At 40.8% G+C, this 18587-nt stretch overlaps 1 protein-coding gene across 1 annotated transcript in view; it reads right to left on the bottom strand.

Annotated features, from left to right (window-relative positions):
- Positions 1 to 18587, bottom strand: part of LOC308400768 (leucine-rich repeat and fibronectin type III domain-containing protein 1-like protein) — a 437364-nt gene that overhangs the window by 138407 nt on the left and 280370 nt on the right. Inside the window, exon 6 of the mRNA XM_080888721.1 lies at positions 2057 to 2145. The gene's annotated coding sequence lies outside the window, so the exon portion shown is untranslated. The remainder of the gene's footprint in view (positions 1 to 2056; positions 2146 to 18587) is intronic.

Here is an 18587-nt window from a genome sequence, read left to right as displayed (position 1 = left end):
TTCAACTCTGAGAGACAGAATGTGAAAAAAAAATCCATGAATCCACATGGTAGGATTTGTAAAGAATTTATTCGTAAATCAGGGTGGAAAATAAGTATTTGGTCAATAACAAAAATACAACTCAATACTTTGTAACATAACCTTTGTTGGCAATAACAGAGGTCAAACGTTTACTATAGGTCTTTACCAGGTTTGCACACACAGTAGCTGGTATTTTGGCCCATTCCTCCATGCAGATCTTCTCGAGAGCAGTGATGTTTTGGGGCTGTCGCCGAGCAACACGGACTTTCAACTCCCGCCACAGATTTTCTATGGGGTTGAGGTCTGGAGACTGGCTAGGCCACTCCAGGACTTTCAAATGCTTCTTACGGAGACACTCCTTTGTTGCCCGGGCGGTGTGTTTTGGATCATTGTCATGTTGGAAGACCCAGCCTCGTTTCATGTTCAAAGTTCTCACTGATGGAAGGAGGTTTTGGCTCAAAATCTCACGGTACATGGCCCCATTCATTCTGTCCTTAACACGGATCAGTCGTCCTGTCCCCTTGGCAGAAAAACAGCCCCATAGCATGATGTTTCCACCCCCATGCTTCACAGTAGGTATGGTGTTCTTGGGATGCAACTCAGTATTCTTCTTCCTCCAAACACGACGAGTTGAGTTTATACCAAAAAGTTCTACTTTGGTTTCATCTGACCACATGACATTCTCCCAATCCTCTGCTGTATCATCCATGTGCTCTCTGGCAAACTTCAGACGGGCCTGGACATGCACTGGCTTCAGCAGCGGGACACGTCTGGCACTGCGGGATTTGATTCCCTGCCGTTGTAGTGTGTTACTGATGGTGACCTTTGTTACTTTGGTCCCAGCTCTCTGCAGGTCATTCACCAGGTCCCCCCGTGTGGTTCTGGGATCTTTGCTCACCGTTCTCATGATCATTTTGACCCCACGGGATGAGATCTTGCGTGGAGCCCCAGATCGAGGGAGATTATCAGTGGTCTTGTATGTCTTCCATTTTCTGATGATTGCTCCCACAGTTGATTTTTTCACACCAAGCTGCTTGCCTATTGTAGATTCACTCTTCCCAGTCTGGTGCAGGTCTACAATACTTTTCCTGGTGTCCTTCGAAAGCTCTTTGGTCTTGGCCATGGCGGAGTTTGGAGTCTGACTGTTTGAGGCTGTGGACAGGTGTCTTTTATACAGATGATGAGTTCAAACAGGTGCCATTCATACAGGTAACGAGTGGGGGACAGAAAAGCTTCTTACAGAAGACGTTACAGGTCTGTGAGAGCCAGAGATTTTCCTTGTTTGAGGTGACCAAATACTTATTTTCCACCCTAATTTACCAATAAATTCTTTACAAATCCTACCATGTGGATTCATGGATTTTTTTTTCACATTCTGTCTCTCACAGTTGAAGTGTACCTCTGGTGCAAATTACTGACCTCTGTCATCATTTTAGGTGGGGGAACTTGCACAATCGGTGGCTGACTAAATACTTTTTTGCCCCACTGTAACTGCAAACACAAACACACAGACATTAGCAACACGCATGTAGCTATCACTTCTGTGTGTGTGTGTGTGTGTGTGTGTGTGTGTGTGTGTGTGTGTGTGTGTGTGTGTGTGTGTGTGTGTGTGTGTGTGTGTCAGACAGCAACAAAACTGACAGATGTGCAACAAAGTACAGCAGTAACCTTCTAACCTGTGCGGGCTTCAGAATGACAGAGGCATTATGAGTGTGCGGGTGGTGTGTGTGCTGTGTTTGTCCGTGTGTTAGCCTTGTTAAAGATCCATTTCAATTCTGGAAGATTCAATATTTATCAAATAGAGACGCAGGTGTCTGCCTGCGGGATCTGAAATTACCACAGAGGATGAACGAGAAATGGAAAGAGAGGGAGGAAGAGAGAGAGGGGAGCTTCTGTAGCTTCTCCCCAGACCTCTGATCATTCCTATGCTTAAGTGGGTTTCAAGTGGTGCATTTAGAAAAAATTCAGTAAGAACAGTCATACTCTGGACCCCCGGTGGAAGAAACCATAAGTTACTCTGCAAAAGCGATCCTACCTGCTTCAGAGGGTTTCAGTATCTCTTCAACAATGTCAGCCTCTCACGACGAAGTACGGTAGCGATGTGATGACTCGATCAGGAACAGCCTGAAAAAAAAGAAGATTTTCATTGATTAAAAATCTTTTTTTGGTTAATTAAAATGAGAATTCAATGTCATGTAAAACCTTATCTGCCAAGTCTCAATGCAGGCTCAATCATCCAGGCAAGGAAGTCCCAAAAAGTTGATTCTGTTCACCTGGATATAGATATTTCGCGCATCCAGGTAATAATAATAATACTAATACTAATACTAATACTACTACTACTACTAATAATAATAAACAGTACAGTGTGGTGAAAGTGGTGAAAATGCTACGTCCAGATGAACAGAATCAACTTTTCAGGACTTATCTGCCAAGTTTTCAGGTTCTTGGCATCGATACACAAAAACCAACTGCAGTTACAAACAAGCTGCTTTTAAGCAAACACCTTTTGAGAAGCTGGGAAAAAATAACTTTTTCACAATAATATAGTTTCAGAAGATCTTTGACAAATATACTGAGGCTGGACATTTTATACCTCAAGAATAAACTCACTTATTAAAAGTAGCTACTACCTGTCTGCTCGGCCTCACCTCCATTAATCTGTGTCACTAATTATCATCATTATCAATTATCACTAAAGTCATAATTTAGCACTCACATCTTACACAAATATATTCCATTCTGGATCCAGTAAAATCGAAACAAAAAAACTGAAAAAGAGAATGAAACAACAGCACAAAAGATTAGGTAGAGTTGAAAAACAATGTATGATAATAATAATAATCTATTCATTCTCTTCCGCTTATCCTTTGTCAGGGATGCAAGGGGCTGGAGCCAATCCCAGCTGTCTTAGAGAGGCAGGGTACACCCTGGACAGGTCGCCAGTCTGTAGCAGGGCTAACACATAGACACAGACAATCATTCACACTCACATTCACACCTATGGGCAACTAACCTATCCCCACTAACTGCATGTCTTTGGACTATGGGAGGAAGCCACAGTACCCAGAGAGAGCATGCAAACTCAAAGATCCTGGAACGGTGGAATTGAACTTAGGACCTTCTTGCTGTGAGGCAACAGTGCTAACCACCATGCCCAATAATAACAACATTAATAATAATAATAACTTTATTTATATAGCACTTTTCAAAACACAGAGCTACAAAGTGCTTCACAGTTCAAATAACACTAACCTATAAAATCGAGTTTTCAGCATTCATAAAACAAACAACGTGAGCCGACCTGACTGTCTGAGGAAGGCTGTTCCACAAAAGCCTCAAAAGCACGATCACTCCTGGTCTTAAAATCAGAGCATCAAAGCAAAATGATGTCACAGTAGCTATAAAGTTAACATGGAGGTGATTTTAGAGCCCTTCATGGCTGTTGCCATAGTGGCCACACCATGTTACTACAATTTGATTCCATGACCCAAAAATAACTTTTCTCTTAATTTGGTTGATCGTGGCTCAAGAGTTGGCAGTTCATCTTGTAACCGGAAGGTTGCTGGTTCTAGTCCCGGCTCGGACAGTCTCGGTCGTTGTGTCCTTGGGCAAGACACTTCACCTGCCGCCTACTGCTGATGGCCAGAGGGGCCGATGGCGCGATATGGCAGCCTCGCTTCTGTCAGTCTGCCCCAGGGCAGCTGTGGCTGCAACTGTAGCTGCCTCCACCAGTGTGTGAATGTGAGAGTGAATGAATAGTGGTATTGTAAAGCGCTTTGAGGGGCCGCTATATAAATGCAATCCATTATTATTATTATTACTAATGTGAAAAAGGACTCTGTTTATCACTCGAGTATATTCCATCTGGTCTGCTGACATTTGGAAAGTATAGAGGAGCTGTATGATTTTGCAGAGAGCCAGCAGGAAGTCAGCTAGCTTGGCGGGAAGAAATCTGATCTGAGCATGTTCTCTATGGGCTTCACTTAGAAAAAGCAACACTGTAGAAGCCCGTGTTACGTCATGGTACCAAATGGAGGAAGACTGGAAAGTTTTTTTTGGCGTCTGCATCATTGAGCAGCTGTCATTTGAATGCATGAGGCTTTTGGCTGTTTGTGAAGATAAAAAACAAACTCCGCAGCGCAGTATGGTGCTTCTGCATATTCTACCTTTTACAAGTTGAAAATTCACGTCGACTTGTTCCCTGCTCGCAATAAAGTGCAAACATTCAATAAAGATTGTGAATCGGGATTATGAGGTCACACATCAAACATATAGCTTTGTGTGATGTGACTGGATTAACAAGACAGAAGAAGATCTAAATGATCATGAGAGATTGAGGTCTATTCAGCAGTTAGAGATGATCCCCTTCACTTAATCTCGCTAACATCTGAATCAAACGCCACCCCTCGTCTTCAACACCCGGCAGCTGCGCGTGAATAAAAGCAAAGCGTCCTCCCTCTCGCTCTCTCCCAGAGTGCTGATATCGATGATGGCACAGCGAGGATGTCAGCGTTTCACTTTTAAATGAGCAAGTCAGGATGCTAGAGTGTCAGCTCCAAAGGAAGCCCTTTGTACTGCAGAGGCCAATATGCCTGGTTAATGAGACTGTGGCTCAGACCCGGACAGTGAGGCCTTGTGGGAAGAATGCTGCCGCTCCTCTGGTCTTATTAAGATGAGAGGAGAGATAAGTAGATGGGAGAGAGTAAGTCTGTCCAGCCCTCCACTGTATATAATCTGTCTGCTGACATTGTGCTACATTCAACCGTAATTACGCTTTGGGAGGAGTCGTCATCCACAGTGGGAGACGTGATACTGAGGATAATCATGCTCATAATGATAACCAGAACTTTACAAGATCTGATCTAAAGGCGGCTACAGAGATTTTCAGCAACTGTTTTGAATGCCACACTGTGCAACATCGATTTAAAGACTCGGGTTTGATATATAAAGTGTGGATTGGCATTTTGAGCAAACTCACCACTGAGTATTTGCTCTCCATGATTGTTGGTATATACTGTAGAGTATGGACTGGACCTTCTGGCTGAGAAACTGTGGGAAATTACACATGCATGTGTCTGTGAAGGTTCTCAGTCATCCAGGTCATCGTAGTCAAAGGAGCTTGCAAAGAAAAGCGTCTGGACTTCTTTAAGTTGCTTGAAGACCAGAAAAGAAGACCAGACACCAGCGAGGGAGGATAAGAAGGACAGACGCAACAACATTGTCATCCCCTATGTAGCCGGTGTATCAGAAAAACTCAGGAGAGTTTTCTCCAAGCATGACATCCCGGTGCATTTCAGACCCAGCAACACGCTCAGACGCCTTAAATCCCACTCACATCCTGGGCCATCTGACCTCAGGAATTCGCATGATAAGGTGGGGCCAGGTTTCACAATGAACTCACCCGAAACTCTGGCTGATTGTGACCCACACCCAGTTTCACACCTTGGCTCAGGCGATTAGAGGATCATCAGGGGGTCCTTTTGTCCCTCTGTGGGGGGAAACTCCCACTAGGTTTATATCTGGGACTCTCCACCATTTGACCTTAGAACTGAAGAAGCTTCTCGGATGAGAGGTGAAACGTCTTCAAGCAACTCAAAGAAGTCCAGACGCTTTTCTTTGCAAGCTCCTTTGAACACATGCATGTGGCAAGGTAAGCCCACCATAAAGCATACCTGCTTAATTTTTTCCTTTTAACTAATAATAACCATAATTTATGAAATGAATGCCATGCTGCATTTAGTAAGACTAGAAAATAGCAACTGAGACCAGAAGAAAACATGTCAGAAATTACAGTTTTTTTCCATGGACTTCTGGAGTTGCCCCCTGGTCTTTACTTTGTCTTTACTTCTTAGATTTGGAAACTACATCCAGCTTTATTCATGCAGTCTGTGGTAAAAAGAAAGAAAACGCACAAATAGTTGCATAAACAATTTGATTTTTTGCATCCATCATTTAATGACTATTCACTTATTCAAACATCATGACCTTCTGTACGATTTAAAATGTAGATCTGCATGGTGATTCTCTAATATCTGCTGTTTCACAGCCTATGATGAGTGTGCACTTCCTTGTTTCCTCCGATGCTGCGTCCTACTTAACTTTCACGATAACACCTGGAGGACACATGCAAACAAACAATGTGCCAAAACTATTATTTGTTCTTCTTTGTTGAAAGAAGTCTTTCACTTTGCATTTTTTGCCTCCATTTATTCTATTCTGATTTTTTAAAGTATTTCACCGTTGCACCAGTGTCACATTAATTAGTCCCACTGTGAGATCATTATTCTAACTTTTGCCCTTGATCAGAACAGGAGGGACTATAACAATGGCCAACTTCTCTCATAGTGCAGCTGGAGTGGTGACCAATGATACCACCACAGTTCTGTCACACTGGTCATCTTTCATCATGAACAATGAAAAATGGCACAGTTTACTTTCAGCTTTATACATCTTTAATACATCAGATAAAGAGAATGTTATTATTTTTTCTTCAAAAGCACTGGCTTTTGTTCAAAGTCTATAATTTATCCATAATTCACTGATTACAACAAGTCCTTTGAAATTAAACATGACACTGGCAGCTTGCTCTCACCAAATAAAAATGATCTGTAGGAGTCCAGAATTAGTGGACCAGCCAGCAGCAGCATTTTTGCTCACCTAGCTTGGTGTGGGTTTGTCCTCAACATTACATTAACAGAAATAAAGTTAAAGCCACTGAACTGCTTTGGTAAAGGAATAAAAAACAATTTAGCAGAAATTCCACTGTTTACCTGATCAGTTCATTCATGTAAAGCTCCTCCTATATGGACTTTGTGGCTGTAAAATCTTATAACCGCAAGTCTTTTGTCTTTCTCCGATCATAATGACTATGGCCACTAGTTAAACAGAAACAATGGGTCACAATAAACTGCTCAAATAACCTAAAGAGTTGGAGAGAAACTTGCTGTGATGTGAGTCAATCACTCTGTCCAATTCAGTTCCAAATAGTCATGTTTGCAAGTGAATTGGCTACACGGACTGACTCCATTGCATGAACTTATAATTTGGCGTCTCTATTCATTCATTCATCTAACCAGTTTCTTCTGCGTATCCAGTTCAGCCTCACTGGGTTGACATCCCGCTGCAGGGCTAACACAGAGAGACAGACCACTATTGATCCTCATGTTCCCATCCACAGCTACTTTAGAATTATCACTTAACCTAAAATGCACGTCTTTGTATTGTGGGAGGAAGCTGGAAGAAACCCTGCAACGACAACTAATTCACTGAGGTCTAAATCATCATAGATCTGTGAATAGTTTTTGATATTTCTCACAGTGATTATATTGTTTGTTCCATGATTGTTGAGACTCGGAAGAACAATTTAAGAAAAACAAATTACATATTGTGATGCCTCGAGGTGGGGTTAGGGTCGACTTACACACTGAGGATTAATACGGCCGGAGCTTTGCCTCCATACAGTGTGTTTCTCTACAACCAGCTGGAGAGTCTCAGAGTCTCCAACTAAAGACAGACCTGACACTCCACAGAGCGGATCTCTCTTTTTCTTAATGAAAAAAACATCCGTCTTCTTTCTTCTCAATACTTCCAACCAGCAAAACAAACACTGAGCAGTGAAAACTTCTGCTGGAAGAATACAATATTTTTTATAACCACACCAGTGTTGTTTGTCTACATGTCTGAACATATATTTAGGCAGCAATGAAACAGCGGTCATCGCTTGTAGCAGAAGGTTTACTGATCGTGGATTTCCATGATCCATGATAAGCTGATGGTGACAGAAACTACATCCTTGTTTCCTCGGCATGTTTTCAATCAATTCTAGTCCACTTAGGTTGTTTGGTAAAAATGTTTGTAAATCATTTCATTAAAAAAAGTCTCATCATTACCTCTAAAGTGATCTCAGTAGGATACCTTTATATTTATACTCTGGCTGATCATCAGAACAACTAAGCTGTAGTGCCTCTTCACCTCACTGTGCAATACCTTTTGTGCAATACTTTTGTAAATAGTCAACGGTGCAATAGACTCAATACTTGAAATGTGCAATTCACTTGTATTTTTATTTTTATTCCTATTTATTCTATTTATCCCCTTCGTATATTTTATTTATATTGTCTCTGTACTTATATATATGTGTGTGTGTGTATATATATATATATATATATATATATATATATATATATATATATATATATATATATATATATATATATATATATATATATATATAATATTCTGTAACTCTGTAACTTCTGTCGGTGCTGTGCTTTTTTGGAAATCGAATTTCCCAGAGGAACCCACCCGAGGGATTAATAAAGTTCTATCTAATCTAATCTAAAGAAAGAAAAATAAAACCAGTAGAACAGCGAGGATGACGATGCATCAATAATGAGCACTGAATATTATAAAAATGATTAATTTTTTATTGCATTATTATTGAAGATGAAGACTGGACCAACTGAACTGATTTGTCCAATCTGTCCATCCATATACTTCAATCCCCAGAAATAATTCAGGGGATTGATCGCTTGCAAAGAAGGGGTGCAAGCCGATGGCTGAAGGTGAATCTGAGGTTTAACCTGAGGTTTGAGCAGAAAACAAATCATGATTCACACGTTGCACTTGTCATTAGAATGAAACGATAAAGTCCTTAGCACTGAGCCATACAACCTCCAACAGCTACACTGTTGCAATGGAACATATATCAGGACTTTACAGATCAATTTGGCTGCTGAACCGGCCCTCTCGCTTGCATAAACAGCACATCTTTTTCCTCAAGATAATTCCACATGCAACAGTGAGCCCTGTTACTGGTTTTTTTGAATACTACCAGATCAGCCCATTTCTGGCTTCTCGCCATTGGCTACAGATCACTTTTAAAGCACATCGTTGTCTGTCCCCAAACTACATTCAATTCAGTTCACCAAATCTCAACAGTTGCTTCAAGCTCGGAGCTTCATATTGTGAGGTAAACCCCATACCATAATACAGAGAAAACAATCAGATGACGAGTACTTGGTGACAATGGGAAGGAAAAACTCCCTTTTAACAGGAAGAAACTTCTAGCAGACCTTGGATCAGAGAGGGGCAGCCATCTGCCCAACCAGTTGGGGGAAGAGGGAAGAAAGACGGGACAAAAGACACGCTGTGGAAGACAGCCCGAGATTAATCATAACTCAGGATTAAATGCAAAATGCTGTATAAACAAAGCTGCTCTCTTGATGGCACTCTCACTAGGTGTTGGCTCTCTCTGCAGTATTTTATCACTTCTTGTTCCTGTTACACTCCACAGTGGTGTTCTGTATGGCTTCATTTGTGTAGCTTGCTTTATTACAGACCTTTAAATAAAACTTATTTTGTAGTGTAACCTTCAAGTGCTTTATCCAAAGTACAATTTCTGCTAAATCAGTTTCAAATTATATTCACTGATTGTATCTTTAGGGATTCACTAGCTTAGCGTAGCTGCTAGCGTAGCTCCTAGCCTAGTCACTAATCACATGGCTTCCTCCTCTTTCTTGATCACTGAGCCTCCTTTAGTAAAAACAGTCGTGTAATAAATAAGGCTGGAGGCCAGGCTCAGTGAGTTGGACATATGGGTCCACACCCCATTGTCCCAGGCAGCCAGGAAACTGGGTCAGCTGGGTGACGGTGAGGATGAAGCGTACCCTTAAATAACAACCCAGTATGCCACCAACCTGTTCACATTTGGAAATGTTCTGACCCAAGGCCAGAGCAGGCAACACTGAGGTAAGTGCTTTGGGACCATAAATAGGTGCAATAAAGATAGATGGCATTAAAATCCAGGGGAAAACAAACACTTTCAGGTAAGACAAAGATAATATTACTGCTGAATCAGACTCCAGATGTCTGTTTTCCTGACAAAGCTGCCACTGCAGGTCAAATGACCTGCAACAGCTGACAGGAGGACTTTATTTTAACACCTTTGTCACTGATGAACAGCTGCAAGTGAGACCATCCTCAGAAGAACCCCCCACACATTAGAATATTCCAATGAATAAAGCAGGCCAGTGAAAGACGACTAGTGGGAAAGGTGAAGGAGAAGAAAGGAGCAAGCAATGCAAAAAACAGGACCAACAAAGGTTTGCACTCAATTAGAAAGAAGGGATGGATTATATGGTTGGAGAGTACAGCTGTCCCTTAATGGCTGAGCAATGAGAAGTCACTTTGTGGAGCAAGTTCACGGACAGTCATTATCATCTGCAGGATTGCTCCCCGCGGTTATTCGATAGTTTCTGCATGAGGCTGGAAATCCCAGGATTATTTTGTGAGGGTGAACGTCTTAACTTTGCAGCTGGGCACTCACTGACCTCAGCTAACGGCATTCCCCCATCACCACCACTAAAAAGAAAAAAATACATTTTATTTGCTTTAATTACCCGTTTAACTTACACGCCCTCGTTTCATTTCAAGACAGCGTGAAAGTCTCTACAGCACACTGCAGTAATTTATGATCACTCCACTTTCATCGTTTGTCTCCTCGGCTGTCACAGCAAGTGGGAAATGCGAAGTCAGAGAGGCGAGACAGGGAGAAAAGAATATAGCGACTACAGTTGATAACTCATTAGCCCAGTGCAAATACATCAAAAGTTTTCAAACAAGTGTTAATTAGTCTAAAACCACCGATGGACAGACGGCGACTGAAACCAAATGTCTAATGTACAGACACAGAGCAGTGACAGAAAAAGACAGGACTTAAGATCATTCAAAAGCAAATGAAAGAAACAGAAAAGACTTTATCGTCTCTGGATAAAGTGCAGAAGAGGAGATCAGGTGGTGTGGGAAGAGATTTCCTTTTAGGTTTATGTGAGCTTTTTGTTTCCAGTGGTCGGCTCACAGAATGAGCAGCAGGTCTGATGACAGCTTTCTGATCATTTTGGTCCAGTTATAGCAAACCAGCAACAACGTTATTGTTGGAGATGCTGTTGAATTATAACTGGGGAGAGATTTGGAGGGATAATTGGTAGCCAGTTGGAATGGTGCTCACTCATTACAGGTTATCCTGTTGCTTTGTAGCATATAAAAGCTATGTTTGAGATAAATGTCACTTATTATGTTTCCACCTACAAAAAAATGCATTTTTTTAATGAAATTACTTATAAATGTGAGATTAGTTGGCTGCTTGAAACAAAACCTACTACTTGACTGGTAAAGTCTTTGGTTGAGTGCAGACAGCAGATGATGGATGAGTCACTGGATGAATGGCCAGGATTAAAGGGTGCTATTAATTAATGTGTGGAACTGATAGATTGATCAAACCGTTCTGCCATATTTCTTGGTGTTTAACAAACATGTGCTGTGTTCTCAAATGGAACAAGGAACTATAAAAAAAAAAGAGAAACTTTGGAATAAAGTGCTCTCATCACAGCGATGACAACTCAGTCTAATTCTATTAATAACCATCATCTAGCACCCTGATTAAGTCACTAATCCTCTCTGCTCTCAGCTCCGCTGATTAACGCAGGATCACACACAGCAGAAACACGCTAAGTCTGACAAATTTACATGTGTTGTTCCCAGTCTTCACACATGCTGAGTACACATTGAAGGATCAAAAGCCCATGTGTACAGAGCTACGCCAAAGTTTAGAAGATGCTTCAAAAAGAATGCCATGAATAATTTTTATTCATGAATTGAAATTTGAAAACCTAAATCAAATCAATATTTGCTTTAATAACGACACCAGCCCCCTTAACACTTGTGCAGTTTTTCGAGGTACTTCATTCCCGCTGGCTGTATACTTGAGGACATCATAATGCTGTACAGTGACTTTGGGATTCGATGCTTCTGTGATAGATGCAAATCTAAACTAAACACCTGAAGTGCCAAAAACATCTGCACATTGATCCGCATCTGTCAACAGGTGGCATGTTAATAGAGTCGCACTGTGTTCTTCTTTATGAGGTTCAAACTAGCATCAAGCTCCAGAGCTCCAGAGTGAAGTCAGCTCGGGGGGGCCAATCACCAAAGACTCCTAAATGTCCAACTTTACAGCACAGGCATGTTTACAGCCTGCTATGAAACACAGTGTAGGTCTAACTTAGCTCATTTCTCCTTTCATAACAATTGTAAAGAGAGTGAATATTTTTCATAACTAAACAATGACTATAGCAGTAAAGTCTAAAGCTAGGGCAAGGCTGGCATTACTCATTGAACTCAAACTTTTGGGACAGTTATTTGAGAAACAATATTGGTTGGTTTGAGGTGGCTAGTTTTCAATCAATCAATTTATAAGCACATTTAAAAAACAACACAGGTTGACCAAAGTGCTGAACATAATAAAAAAGTAAAAAGTAGAACAAACACACACAAAGAACAAAACAAAAAAACCAAAAAACTGTGTTTTCAGACGAGTTTTAAAAATGTCAAGTGTTGGAGCGATTCTAATTTCAAGAGGCAGACTGGTCCAAAGTTTGGGTGCAGCAATCGCAAAGGCCCGAGCTCTGTTTTTTAGCCTGTTTCCAAACTAGAAGCAACTTATCAGCTGACCTGAGAGTTCTATTCGGAGTATTTTAAGTTAACAGATCAGAGAGGTATGACGGAGCTAATCCATTTAGAGTTAAAAAAAATAAATCTTAAAATCAATTCTACAATGTACTGGAAGCCAGTGTAAACGAGCCAAGACTGGGGAAACATGGTCATGTTTACGAGTGCCTGTCAAGAGTCGGCCTGCAGCGTTCTGAACTAGCTGAAGACGAGAGAGCAGAGCCTGGCTGATACCAAAACCCAAGAAGCCTGCATCCACGTTTTTTGCGTGAAAATAACTAAGAGGAATGTAGAAACAAGACAGAATACACGCGTATGATAGAAGGCAAGTCAAATGATGAAGTTGCAAGGCAGGGTGGAGATGAGTGTTACTGCAAAGCTACCTGCAAAGCTGAAAAGAAAGGTCTAAAAGATGGCACCTCTGCTCTGAAGTATATTAGAAGATGGTAGCACTGACAAAAATGGAAGTGGATCTGGATGCAGCACAACTAATGATGCTAAGAGTTTGTTGACAGACAGGATTATAAATGTGTACATCTGAGGGTAAGCTCACAGTTTGGAGATGTACAGGAGAGGGAACGTCAATATACTGGCCTAAGGATGTTGAAGATGTCACTGCAAGGAAAGAATAAAGGCGGAAGACCAAAGCGAAGGTTCGTGGATGTGGTGAGAGAGAACAACCAGATGGTTAGTCTGACTGAAGTCAGTGCAAAGTATATGTGCAGGCCAATGATCAGCTGTGGTAATCCTTACAGGCCCACCAGAGAAAGACGATTTAGTACTAACTACTGTAGCATGTGTTTACGTGATGAGCTCGTGCACTTTATGGCTCCAGCAAGCTAGCTAGCATTATCTGATCCTTCATCACCCCACTCTCTCATCCACATCTGGTCACTTCTGGTTACAAAAAACAACACTGGTGTGACAAAAAAGCTATTGCTGAAGCTGAAACCAACGGGGGAAATTGCAGTGGGTATGTCTATCTTTCATATACAGCACATGGGTACAACGAGAACAATTTCTGAAATTTGTTGTTAATGGTAAATGGCCTGTATTTATATAGTGCTTTACTAGTCCCTAAGGACCCCAAAGCGCTTGCTCGAACCGGCAACCTTCCGATTACAAGGCGAACTCCCAACTCTTGAGCCACGATCGCTTTCATTGATTCAAACTTTGTGCAAGTTGCTGAGATTTTAACTCTTTTTGTAGTAGACTCATTTGATTTTCCAAGTTTACAAAAACTCATCCATACATCTGAAAACATCGGCGACATCACCACCATAATTGCTGTATCAATTTATTATGACATCGTCCAGATGGCATCTGCTGCATGCGCTCTGTACTCCCCAACAAATGTTGATCTTTTCATCTTTTAAGTAGCAAATATTTGACAAACTCATTCATATAAGGGAAAAAAAACAAAAAACTTGCCATTTGACCAAGATTTGACAACATTTCCAAAAATATTATTTTACTTTGACTGTTTTTGACTTCAGCATCATGAACAGTTTGACCATGAACAAGCAAAAATATGTCAAATGTCCATATATATGTAGCAACAGCTCTTATATGGTGTACACATACTGGAGTGATAAAAGGAGGGACAGATAAACCGACGTGGAATTTGTGGAGAGAAGGCAAAGACGAAGAAGAGGAGGAGCAGAAACAGAAGGTGGAGACGCAAGGATGGCTGGATGGAGAAGTTAATAGGTGGAGGGCTGTTTTATCCTGAGAGAGAAGTGTAAATTCAGCAGGGAGGCAGCAGAAGTGCCAGACCCTGCATCTATCTGCCAACACACACACATACACATGCAGGCTATTAACGCTCCTGATTGGCTAAAAATATACAGCGTATAGACACGTACGGTGAATGAATGTATGCAGGCAGAAAGGATGCATTCAGGGTTGTTTGTGTAAGTGTGTGCTGGCAGCGTCTGGAGGCTGGCAGATGGTCAGAGCTGAGTCTCTCTCCCCTGTGGGTCCCTCATCTCTCTTCATCCCTCCCTCCCTACAGCTCTGCCTCCAGGGGCGCCCCGCCAGCATTAAGCCCCACCAGAACATCCCCCAGCTGGGCACAGATCTCCACCACCTCCTCCCTGCCTGGAACTGAACCCGCTGAACGTTTTTGGATAGAAATCTCACCATTTGCGCTTACTTTTTTTCTTTATCCATTTGAATTGAACATGGATTGAAGGTTAAAGCTGTCTATTAAACAGTAAAGATGTTTCATCACGCTGGGAGCAGCCAAACATTTTCAAATATCCATGGGCATCAGTTTCAAAGGAAGGCTGTTTTCTTTGATTCCTGGTGGATTTGATTCGTGACACGGACTTAGATTTTCATTTTCACAACTGAGCTGAGAGGTGAAAGGAGCTCAGGTGTCACATTCAAGGATATTCAGCTCTTTATAGGGACATTTTGTTGGAATCACACCCACAGACATCTAGAGAATTAAAATTTGTTTTGAACTGTAAAAACTAAAAAGAAGTTTTTAGCTTTTGTTGCGGGTCATTTAGATTGTTTCTCATGTTACAGACTCATAAAAGAAACCAAAACAACATCCAAGGTAGTCCTATTTAGAAAAAAATATTTGCAGCTGCCGAAGGCCACAAACAGCCAGACTAAATACAGCTGTTTGATGATTCTCTCACACTGTTTGTGAGCAATCACAGCATAAAAATAGAATTCTGAATAAACATTCATCTGCTCTAAACCCAAACAGCTCCATTATTGACTAAATGACCTCGACAACAGTTGCAGCAGCCAATGAGCGAGGCGGATAGAAGGTCAGTGACAATTTCAAGATCGAAATGGCTGAACTTCAATAACAACACAAAATAAGCCTTTAATGCAAAAATCACCTCACACTAACATTTTATCTACAACTGTTCAGCTGATACGTGTCCATTTACATTTAGGTCCATAAGTGTGTGGACAATAACACAATTTTTTTGTCATTTGTCATATCACCTCGTTCATACTCTGTTATTGACAGGGACAGGGAGCTAGAGACCCGACATCCAAGTATTCATCCCTGCAAATTGTCTGCAGATAGGAATGTGAACATCTCTATCTGGTCTTTGAGTCTGATGTCTTTAGCTGTTTCTGGGTCAAACAAACACTGCGGCATCACTGAGAGCTACAAACTGTCTAAATTCTTTCATCTTTAATAAAATGATCAGCGTTGCTGGCATCCATGAAAACAGAATTTATGAAGTTTAACGGAGTTAGAAATTAGCAGGAAGTTAGTTTCCATTTAAAGATGATATATCATGTTCTGACAGAGATTTCTGAAAAATTAAACGTACAGCTCTGCTAAAACTTCCCACATAAATGAAGACAGAAAACTAAACAGCAGTGACATTTGTAGGGTTACTGAAGTTGGGCTAGCTAGTATGTAATTATGTGGTGGCTAGCGACACAGTTATGTTAGCATAACATAAACAGTGAAGCTGGAGGATGAACGTTAACTTTCCCACTCGATAAAAGTTAACGTGAGGGTTCCCGATGGTTAGGTACAAATGCAGTCGCATGGCAGGATGCTGTAAATGGACCAAACTTCAGTCAGGAGAACAACTGAGATAATCCATCCACAATACGAGGTTAGTCAATAATATACTGCTGCATGGTAAGGATTTAAAAACTGAGCTTTAAAACGTGCTGCCGTTGAACAGTGGTAATAAAAACAGAGAGAGGCCGACAGTGATCATTGACTGTTTTTAGGGGCTTGTTCAGATTAAATAGAACAAAGCATTAAAACATGTTAAAAACACAACTGCCTTAATAAAAGCAGAGTCATTTGGACCCGGAAGCAGAGTTCATACGTCATAACTTAAAGACCAGATGGGCTCTTATGCTCACTGTTTGATGACATGACCTGAGCAGACCCCAGAGAACCTACAGATGCAGGAAGTTTAAACCCTGTCTTTGTTTCATCCATCCAAACACTTTATTTCAGAAATGTGTAAGTGCTTTTAGGTGAACTGTTTTTTTTTTTGTTGTCTTTTGCAGAATCATATCTGACTTTGCTGGTCTCGAGTGTAATCAGTGGTTTGCTCGTTGTTGTTGTTGTTGTTGTTGTTGTTGTTGTTGTTGTTTTGCACATGCATAAGGCATCTGTGGATTATTGACTTTAGTAATGTGGCTCTAGATCAACTTTCAGGTAGAATTTTTGCATTTTTTAAATGAAAATTGTAAGTAAACAACTGTCGTTAAGGCTGCTTTTATATCCACAAATTAATATTGATTTTCATTCAACATACAATTGAATAAAAAAATTTAGCAGTAATATCCTCTGCTGCTAACTTGAATGGACGGCAGTCCTTGTTCTTGAATGCTGAAGTGAATCTACTCACTCGTGCGCACTAAATGTCAGTTAAGGGTTTTTTTCTCCACATTTGTAATATACAATGCAGTGTTTACAAGCAATTTATTATCCATCTCATCCTCACTTCCGCATCCTCCACCTGGGACACGCGGAATCCCCAGGGGGGGTTAGGCATCATCAAAAAGGTTTGTCAGAGTAAAGAGGAGACTTCAAGGGGACACCACAAAGGTATGAGAGGATTTTTCTACCAACACCCTTTAACTTACAGGTGAAACTGATTCATCAGCTGATCAAACAGGAGAGTTAATAATAAGATGGATGATTACAATACTGTAGCTCAGATAAACTACGTGTGGTTATTAAGTGTGCGTTCAACATGAATGATGAGCGAGTCACAAACAGTCTGTAAATCTTTTTTAACCCCAAATCTTTTCTATTTTTCATCTTCTTTGCTCATCCAGTGAAATACTTCTCGACTCTTTAGACCTCTTGGATGAAAAATGAGTCGCAGCTTCTCCAAATATTTGTCCAACACAGCAGCACTGTTACAGGTACTGTTACTCCTACGCTATCAGTTTGAACCAGAAAAAAGCATTTGTCATTCTACCTGCAGCCTTTTGTTAACAGAATTTATAACTTTTTGAGGATTATCCTGTTATAGTGTGACACAATGATGCTTCAACATATCTGCTGTAAAATCAGTTGCGTTTGTTTGTCTATTTGTTAGCAGTCTAGTGTCCACAGTTTTCAAGATATCATATTGAACTTTTGGGTGATGGTAGATACCAATAAAAGCTGCAGCTGATTTAATTTTGGCAAAAATCGGGTCAAGTCAAGGTCACGCCCTTTAGGGGGCACTGGGCTCTCTGAATGTTGTTGTTTTTAACAGGCAAACTCTTAATCTGCAGATTATAAGACATATACGATGATGAATTTCATATAATCATCTATCAGAATAAGCTGATAGATGAATAATCATCTATTAGCTTTTGCCACTTTCATAGTTTTGACCAGTTCGAGCCTTCCAAGTTGTTGTGTTCATCATTCGTGTTAAATGGTGCTTGCATAGGTCATACGTGTAATAAAACTGTGCATGGCTGGTGTGGCTGTTTGGTTAGATTTGTAAATTTCATGGAATCAGGTTTCCTCAAAGCAGAAAGAATGCTTCAGGAGATTGTAATTTGCAATCTGTCAAACCATTTACTGTATTTCTACATTTAGGAAACGTGAGTGGCATTAATGCTCGAGTTCTGAGACTGTCCTCCCACTGTGAACATTTATATACTTCATTTCATACTTTTATATTCTCTTCATTCCGTCACTGGAGTTAAATACTTTCTAATATTTTGTCTAGAAGCTCCTTTCTGACCTTCATTTAGCTGCAAATACAAGTAAAAATAATACAGACAGATGCCAGAAACAGACTGAGGCCTCTAAGATAACAGATACCAGAGCGAGGCTTCAAGGTCGCCAGCAGAAACCAGACATCATGTTACAGAGTGGAGTCATGTGGCCTGAGCCTTAGACTCCTTTCCAATAAAAAAGTAGAGGCCTTATCTAAAAGTCTTTATTGGGTTTGTATTAAAGTTATTGGACAAACGTCTCTTATCGTGGCGCCTGAAAGCAGAGATGGCACTGTTACGATATCCTGTGGATCTCTATATGCAGATTGTGGTGTAATACTGGGATGGACAATACCAGCAGTGTGTTGAGCAATCAGCAGAGATGA

The sequence above is a fragment of the Rhamphochromis sp. 'chilingali' genome (assembly GCF_963969265.1).
Source record: "Rhamphochromis sp. 'chilingali' genome assembly, chromosome: 8".
Lineage (NCBI taxonomy): Eukaryota > Metazoa > Chordata > Actinopteri > Cichliformes > Cichlidae > Rhamphochromis > Rhamphochromis sp. 'chilingali'.
Note: the sequence above shows the minus strand (reverse complement) of the source record. Positions and strands in the feature narration are given on the sequence as shown.